This window comes from Enhydra lutris, unplaced genomic scaffold (genome assembly GCF_002288905.1).
Source record: "Enhydra lutris kenyoni isolate GAN:26980312 unplaced genomic scaffold, ASM228890v2 scaffoldscaffold20, whole genome shotgun sequence".
In the NCBI taxonomy this organism is placed as follows: Eukaryota; Metazoa; Chordata; class Mammalia; order Carnivora; family Mustelidae; genus Enhydra; species Enhydra lutris.
This window is the reverse complement of record NW_019154104.1, coordinates 14535910-14544376: the sequence shown is the minus strand read 5'-3', so window position 1 is coordinate 14544376 and position 8467 is coordinate 14535910. Positions and strand designations below refer to the sequence as shown.

At 39.3% G+C, this 8467-nt stretch overlaps 2 pseudogenes; both read left to right on the top strand.

Moving 5' to 3' along the window:
* The first annotated feature begins 1817 nt into the window (after positions 1–1817).
* Positions 1818–2647, top strand: LOC111148726 (annotated as a pseudogene).
* Positions 2648–5656: 3009 nt separating this feature from the next.
* Positions 5657–6935, top strand: LOC111148725 (annotated as a pseudogene).
* The last annotated feature ends 1532 nt before the right edge of the window (positions 6936–8467 follow it).

Here is an 8467-nt window from a genome sequence, read left to right as displayed (position 1 = left end):
AACAAAGTCCAGGGAGGACTTTTTTAAAATGGGAGATATATTTGCATTTTTGTACAGTGACATTAAGCAATGTAGGAAAGAGAGGAAAAAATGCAGAGAAGAAAGTATAATTGCAATTGGAAAGTCATAGAACAGGCAGGAGGGGATGAGATTGAGTGCATTCTGGGAGGCTAATAGTAAATTAAAGCAAAGACTTAAATAGAAGCAGGGAAGCTGAATATATGCATAAAAATGCGACAGACAACTAGATTTCATAATGGAGAAATATTGTAGTTTTCTTCCAATTGCTTTGAATCTTCCTCCCAGTGAAATGAGAGTTGAAGCTGTCATCTGGAGGTAGAATATGAATAGAGTTTTGAGGATCAGAAAAACATGTGAAATGCCATCTGGGGCAGTAGAAGCAACCCATACCAGTCAGGCTTTGCCCCTATCATTTACTAATATTCCACTTCTCAAGTTCCCCATGGACCTCCGCTATGCCAAACCCAATGAACAATTCCCAATTCTAGACAGTACCTGACACAGTTGATGAATCCCCTGTTCTTAAGACACCTTTTTTATTTATCTTCTAGATCACTATACTCTCCTGGGTTTTCTTGTACTTCTCTTTGGCTGTTCTTTATCAGTTTCTTTTGCTTGATTCTCCTTCTTCCTGACCTCTAAGCATTGGACTTCCTCAGGACTTAGTCATCAGCTCTCTACTGTTCTCTATCAACATTCTCTTTATAGTTGAGCTCATTAGTCCCAATGTTTTAAACATTTTCTATATGCTGATGGTTCCCAATTTTAGATTTCTAGTTCTGACATATCCCTTGAGCATTAAACTCATATACCAATTGCTTACTCAACATCTCCTCTTGGTTGTCTAATAAGGTTCTCAAAATTAGCATGTCTAATATAAAACTCATGCTCCTCTCCATTTCTGCTCTCCCTTCCCCACCACAATTCACTTCTCTCTCTATCTGTTTCATCTTTGTCAATGTTACAATTCACCTACCTGCTCAGATCAAAGCTGTATTATTCAGGGTTCTCCACAAAGCATAACCAAGAAGATATGTAAACATATAGAAAGAGAGAGATATCTTAAATAATGATTAGCTCAGCAACTATGAGGGCTGGAAAGTCTAAAATGTGCAGGAAAGCCAACAGGCTAGAGACTAAGGGAGGGGTTGATGTTACAACTTAAGTCCAAATGCAGTCAGGAGGCAGAATTTCTTCTACCTTGGGGAACCATAGTTTTTGCTCTTAAGGCCTTCATCTGATTGGAGCATACCTACTCACACTATGAAGGGTAATCTGCTCTATTCAGAGTCTACTGATTTAAATGTTAATCACATTAATCATGTTAATGTTAATCTAAATTCAATTAAAATTTAAATGTTAATTTAAAAAGTATCTTCCCTGCAACATCTAGCCAAGCTGACATAAAATTAACCATCATGGTCCACCCCTTGTCAACCTGACATCCATATGCATCTCCTTAAACCATTTTTAATCTCCAAATAAAGGCCACAATAAGGTCATAGTTCTAACATATTACAGATATCCTGTGTATAACCAAAACACACTCATATTTTCCCTAGAGAGAATGCAAAGTCCTTAGGTGATACTCAGTTTTCTTCTTGCCATCTTGTAATTAAATATGATGATATAAAGTGAATACATCTTATAGAGAAAAGGGAAAAATCAAAGATATTATTATATACATATATATACACATATATCACCTTTGGTGTCAATGCAGAGCTTATATCCAATAAACCTCAAAAAGTCATTATTTTCAGTTCTTCCTCAGAGGAGGCCCATAGATGGCAGCCATGGCACTCAACTAAAATGGCATGATCCTGAAGCCCCACTTCCACAAGGACTGGCAGGGGCACATGCCCACGTGGTTCAACCAGCTGGTGCCAGGACATCTACAGACATAAGGCCTAGCAAGCCAAGGCATGCTGCATTGCTCCATGCCTGGCATGCAGACCCACCTAACCCATTGTAAAGTGTCCCACAGTAAGGTAGCATGCCAAAGTACAAGCTGGCTGGGGCTTCAGCTTGGGAGAGTTAAGGGTGGCTGGCATCCACATGAAGGTGGCATGGGTCATTGGGATTGCATTGGGCTTTCAGAGGATCCAAAAATGTGGAACAAGTCCATGGGATCCTTGTAGTCCAACATGCAGCAGCTCAAGTGGTATCATCCTTGGTTCCCAAGAAGGGAGACAACTCTGCGAAAGAACTCAAATTGGCTACCCAGCTAACAGGACTGGTCATACCCAGAGGGAATGTCTGTAAGAAGGAAAAAGCCAGAGTCATTACAGAGGAGGAGAACTTCAAGGTCTTCACTAGTCTTAACGTGGCCAGTGCCAATGCCTAGCTCTTTTCATATCTGGGTAAAAAGGGCCAAGGAGGGACGCCTGGGCGGCTCAGTTGGTTGGGCAGCTGCCTTCGGCTCAGGTCATGGTCCCAGCATCCTGGGATCGAGTCCCACATCATGCTCCTTGCTTGGCGGGGAGTCTGCTTCTCCCTCTGCCTCTGCCTGCCACTCGGCCTGTGCTCGCTCTCGCTCTCGCTCCTCTCTCTCTCTGACAAATAAATTAAAAAAAAAAAAAGGGCCAAGGAAATTACAGAACAGGACATTAAAAAGAAAAAATAAAGTGTCATTGACAACTTGTAAAAAAAAAGTCATTATTTTCTTTTTCTCAATGCACAGTCATCTTGGTTGAAGGCCATATATCACTTTGGAATAGATTGGGAGGAAAGAATAGCAGGATACATTTTCGGCCGTGTACTGGGTCCTTCTCCAAGGGAAACTGGCTTCGCCCCTTCACTCAAGTTCAAGGGGTCCCAAGCCTATAAACTGGCTCAAATATAGGAATTAACTATGGGTCTGTGATTCTTTGCTTTTATGATTCAAATTTGACTTTTGTTCTTTTGACCTAGAACCCTCTGCTTATACAAATAAAGAATTTAGACTTACCATGTATTTTACTTCTAGAAATATTAGGATCAGCTAGCCAACAGCTCTCTGCAAGTCATAGTATTCTAATTGCTGCTTTGATTCTGCTGTTCGTTAGAGTAACCATGCCTAACTTGCCTTTGGTGATTAAATAGCACCACTTGTTTTGATACCTTGGAATTCAATTACTTTCATTACATTTAGGTATTCCAAGTCAGTGACAGTTGTTTCCACTATAATTTCTGACCTATGGAGGAAAACAATCACAGAGCTCTTCAAGAGTGTTGGGCCTTCCCTCACAAACTTATTGCTCATAGTCATATTGAAAGGTATGTCCTCTGCATCCTCCTAGGATGAATGAGGAGATCTTAAGTGATAAATCCATTCTAACATTCCAATCTCCCTAAGCTTTTGAATCTCTTCCTCTATAGTTTATCAAGACAGTGCTGGCATTTCAGTCCATTTAGTGTAGGCTGTATCTTCTAATGTCAATGAATCTGTTGGTTTGTGTTTCGAGTAACCAATCAACCAATCAAATAGAGTTCTTTCTAATCTCCTAAACTGCAACATTAAATCCACATCTCTGCTTAGTGGGCCCATGTCGATAAATTCTGCCTGATCCAATTTTATGGTCCTTCCACCATTACGCCACACCTGTAAATACTGACCTCCACCCATATTTCCTGGATTTCTATTTATATAGATAAATAGCTTGACGTATGAATGCTCTAGTTCTTTCTTGTTACATCAAGAAATGGCAAGATCATGTAGTTCTTGTGGAGTGTACTACACTCTTTATGGGTGACATTTTGTCTGTCACCATTAGGGGTCTACAGGAACTTGAGTCCAGTGATAGATCTAGAAGCAAAGACAGTGGTGGTCCTGAAGAGAATCATCAGTGTCTTGAAAGGCAACTACTTCATGGGAGGTCATTACAGTTTCTTTAGGCAGAGCAAGGTTAATCTCCTCAGATGAGGATGGAGTGGATGCTTCTACTGGCAAAGAAGACTCATGGGAGTTAAAGTGTTCAATGTCCCCAGCTTTATCAGGATCTTCCCATATGTCCCTATTCTAATTTTCAGGATCTCATTCCTTCCCAATTTATGCCTTCACTTTAATAGCAGACACCCTGTGAGGTTGAAAATTCAATTTGCATTGTAATTCAACCACTTGCAGGATGAGACTCTGAGTTTGGTTTTCAGCACTCTTGGCTCTTTTGGCTGTACGGGTGATAAGGGTTTCTTTCAGCACAGAATAGAAACTTTTAGGTCATTTATGCAGCGCATGAGCTGGGAATTTGATTCCTAAACTCTTCCTTCTTTTTCCTTACTTGGTCCAGTGCAATTAGGAGCAACCAGCCAATCTCATACTCATTATTTTGCTAAAAATGTTCTAAAATATTAAATACATAGCCACTCTGTAACTTGCTTCGTAAGTATTTGACTAGGAGTATCCGATTGTGAAATTTTGTGAATCTCTATTGTCACATCACACCACAGACAATCCATGTTCTCTTCACCAATGGAAGTAGTCAATGGTACTTTTGAATTTAATAAGATTAGAGAACCAATTTCAAACACTGGGCACCATAGTCTAGCCAAGTTGACACTTAAGCATTATAAAAACTTATGATTAAAAGTAGAATTAAGCATTTAAAAAACCTACAAGTCATCCTTGGTGTCTTTCACTCTTACTACATTACATCTATCAGCTCCACTTTCAGAGTATATCCTGCCTCTTATCACTTATCATATTCAATATTATTGCCACCCTCATCGAGGCTATCATCATTGCTCATCTATACTCTCGAAATACTCTCTTTTCGGTTTCTTTGCTTTCACTCTGCCTTCTACCCTGCTGGCCCCCTACCCTCTGAGTCCATTATTTATGCAGCAACCAGAATGGTTTACTTTAGACGCAAATTTAATCAGTTCACTCACCAGCCCCAAAACTCCCGTGGCCCCAATAAACTCCAAATAAAACTCAAACATCCTATTATTGTTAACAACTCTATGTAGTCTCACCCTGACTCTCTTTCTTTGATTTTATTTCCATATTCACCAGCATTTTTATGAATTCCCCAATGTCTAACTGAAGGTGTTTTTGTTTCTTTTGCCTGGAAACCTCCTCTCCCCGATGCTCTTATGGCTCCATTCAGATCATTGCTCAGAAGTCATCTCTTCAAAGTCTTCTCAGGATCACTCTATTTAAATTAACTGCATTATACACTATTCCCTTACTCTGATTAACATTTCTTCATTACTCCTATCATCATATGGTATATCATACATGTATTTGTTTAATGTCTGCCTTCCTAACTAGAATAAAAACTCCAGGAGGACAGGGGCTTGCCTGCCTTGTGTCTTGCCAAATCCTGAGACCCCAGAACTACATCTAATGTACAGTAATGCAAAATCATTTATCAAATATATGTATGGTATTTATAGAGTACCCTATGTTAGTACTCATAAGGTTGTTTAGAGGGTTAAATTTGATAACACACAAATACTAAATACTGACAATTATCTTCTAATTTAAATTCTTCATTCTTTCCTAAGAGAATCCCCAATTTTTATTTACTCACATGGCTTCCCAGAATAAAGACTCCATTTCCACCCCATCTACACAGTCACACTGAGCTAGTACCCACAACTGGTATCAGGCTGCAACCTCTGTCATTCCTGCCACCTCTCTTTGCCTCTGGCCATGGATTTCCACAGAGTGAATGAGCTTTGGGCCTTGGTGAAAATGTGTAAGCAGGATCCGAACATTCTGCACACCAAGCTATGTGCTTCCTGTGGGAGTGGGTGGCAAGTGTGGTGGGTGAAATACTACCTGCTGCTCTTAAAACTAAATCAGAAGACAATATCAAGGAGGAAAAAACTGATAGTAAGAAGGTGGAGGAAAACATAAAGACAGAAGAACCATCAAGTGAGGAAAGTGGTCTAGAAATTGACAATGAAAGTGTGATTGAAACAGATCCTGATGCCTCTCAAGGAATGGGAGATGGGTGCCTGAGTGGCTTAGTTGGTTACGTGACCACCTTCAGCTCAGGGCCTGATCCTGGAGTGCCAGGATTGAGTCCTACATCAGGCTCCCCACTCAGCCAGGAGTCAGCTTCTTCCTCTGACCCTCCCCTCTCTTGTGCTCTCTCTCTCTCATACACACTCTTTCTCTCTCTCTCAAATAAAGTCTTAAAAAAAAAAAAGAAGTGGGAGATGAAAATGTAGAGCTAACCAAGGAAATGATGGATCAAGCAAAGAATAATAGTGGCTGACATTGATGCCCTAAGTGATGGTGAACTATGGAAAGCCATTGACTTGCTCACAGGTGCCCTCAAGCTGAATCTTCACTTGGCCATTCTGTATGCCAGAAGAGTCAGTGTCTTCATCAAATTACAGAGCCAAATGCTGCCATCTGAGACTGTGACAGAGCTACTGAAATAAATCCCAATTCAGCTCTGCCTTCTGAGTAGTGAGGGAAAGCACACAGACTTCTGGGCCATTGGAAAGATGCAGCACATGATCTTGTCCATGCTTGTAAACTGGATTATGAAGAAGATGATCATGCATGCTGGAAGAAGTTCAACCAAGGGCCCTGAAAATTGCTGAACGTGTGAGAAAGAATGAGCAAAAACATAAAGAGCAGGAGATCAAATAAAGAATAGAAAGGGTTAAGAAGGCTTGGGAAGGACATGAGACAGCCCAGAGGGAGGAAGAAGCCAGAGGACAATCAGGAGCACAGGATGGCTCCTTCCCAGGTTACTTTCTTGGAGGAATGCCTGGAATGGGAGGGGGTATGCCTGGAGTGGCAGGGATGCCGCGGCTCAATGAAATTCTTAGTGATCCAGAGGTTCTTACAGCCACACAGGATCTAGAAGTTAATGGTGGCCTTCCAGCATGTGGCCCAGAAGCCAGCAAATATGTCAAAATATTAGAGCAACCCAAAGGTTATGAATTTCATTAGTAAATTACCAGCCAAATGACTTTCTGACAAATAAAGCCCGTGCTGAAGGAAGAGCAACTTTGATCACCCAATGGACATCACGATAATCCAAACAAGTGTACCTCTGACCTTCTCATGGAGAAAACTAGGGTGCTGTGAAGAGAATCCCTACTCCTCTGCCCCACAAGCAACTGAAACATTTTATAGTGGTTTGCCATTAGGGTATTCATTCAGATAATGTTTTCCTACTATGAATTACAAACTTTAAACACTTTTTTAACCTTCAAAATATTTAAAAACAATTTAAAAGGGTATGTTAATTCCTATAATATTTATTTATTTATTTATTTATTTTTACTAATCGTTTCAGGTTTTTTTCCTTTGGATTAATTGGGCAAGGAAGACACTTCAGTATGGAAGATTTATTGCTTAGTTTGAGTGAAATGAAGGTTTATTAGTGGGAAGCAAATATAGCATTTAAATACATAAAGTTTGGGTTGACTTTATGGTTTCTGAGGCATTTTGACTTGTCTTTTTAAATGCTTTATTTTTTAAAACATGATTTATTGCAATACAACCATTGGGATTACCAGTATTGCAGTAGGATCTGGATGGGTACTAGAAGTACTTAGCAGGGCAGCAGCAATCTAACCACTACTTTTATATAGCATGTACCCTTGTGCAGATGCATTTAAATCTTTTAAATTTAAATTTAAATTTAAATTTAAATCACTGTGGTGAAGGGATGATTTTTATATATGCAGTAGTGAAGTTGGATTACTTAGTTGTGTTCTTGTCTGATATAGAAAATAAATGTTTCACATTATTTCCACAAAAAAAAAAAAAAAAGACTCCATTTCCCACCGTACCTTTCGGTCAATATTGATCATGTGATTAGTTCCAGCCAATATGGCATAAGCAAAATTCCACAAACTTCTGAAAAGAGATCTTAAAAGAAGTGAGTAGAGGAGTTTGCCCCTCCCTTCTCTTTCTTTGCTGATCGCAGTTTAGGTATGATGGATCTCCAGAAGCTCTAACATCCATCTTGAAGCATGAGATGACCTTCAGAATAGAGGTTGGCAGTGGAGGATCAGGAGATTTTGTAGAGCCTAGGTTTTTGCTACCACAGAGTGACATAATATGTTCTGAACCTCTGAACCTCTGAATGTGAGCAAAAAGTAGATTACTTTCATTTTTTATTTATTACCATTTTGAGATTTTCTGTTTCTTACAACCGTACCTACTCCTAACATTTTTAACACATAAATTACCAAGACAAACTTTGGGTCCCAATAAACCCTTAATAAATATTATCTTTTACTTGGTATTATCATCATTGCTTTAATTTTTTTTTCTGTTTCTATATCTCTTGTTAGCATTGTTTGTTCTTAAATGCTATGTACTATACCAAATTTTAGCAATATGGACAAGAATAAGATAGATCTTTGAGTTAAAGGACATTGTGGTTTGGGAGGGTAGAAATAAAATTACAATACAACATGTATTGTGCTTTAATGTTTTAATAAAAACATGCTATGGGAACACATAGGAAGAAGAGCATAGGAAGTCTTC